General features: G+C 38.1%; 1 protein-coding gene across 1 annotated transcript in view; it reads right to left on the reverse strand.

Moving 5' to 3' along the window:
- LOC102759091 (guanylate-binding protein 6-like) overlaps positions 1-619 on the reverse strand; it is a 30,514-nt gene that overhangs the window by 1,200 nt on the left and 28,695 nt on the right. The window lies entirely within an intron of this gene.

The raw sequence follows: 619 nt of genomic DNA on the forward strand, positions 1-619 counted from the left end.
TTTTAAAAGGTAACTCGAGGTCAAATGTTAAAATAATAAACCTTCCTTTCATCTTTTTTATAATTTGGTATCCCAATATCTATTCTGCTATAAGAAAGAAGGAGGCTGTGTGTGAACAACTCTAAGAGTGCAAATAGTGCCCAGACGCTTTTGTTTTGGAAACTCTACAGTAAACTGTACCTCAGGAAAACAGGTGCATGCAGTGTAAATTAAATTCCCTGCAGCTTTCTGGAGTTTTAGTCAAGTTCCCAAACAAGCAGCAGTTGCACATTCCATGAATTTTTTGGCCCATGAAATACAAGTGGACCCCAGTGGAAGAATGTGGAGTCCACAGAGAGTGTGCAAAGCACATTGGGGAGAGCGCTTTAATTGTCTGAACACTTTTACCCACTCTGACATGGATTTAGATCATCAAAACCAGGCTCAAGGATTGTTCTTACAGAAAGGCAGCTGATTTTTTAGAAATGAGCCTGTGTTTAAAGTAGCTCTTCACTGCTTTCAGTTTCAACATGAATTATGTTTCCACGAAATGCCATTTCCTGTAGCCTCAAATAACCTAAGAGATTGTTTTTCTGGCTGGAAAGCCTTTAGATTAGATCATTTTAAAACCTATTTACTA

Source organism: Myotis davidii, unplaced genomic scaffold (assembly GCF_000327345.1).
Source record: "Myotis davidii unplaced genomic scaffold, ASM32734v1 scaffold1757, whole genome shotgun sequence".
Taxonomy (NCBI): Eukaryota; Metazoa; Chordata; class Mammalia; order Chiroptera; family Vespertilionidae; genus Myotis; species Myotis davidii.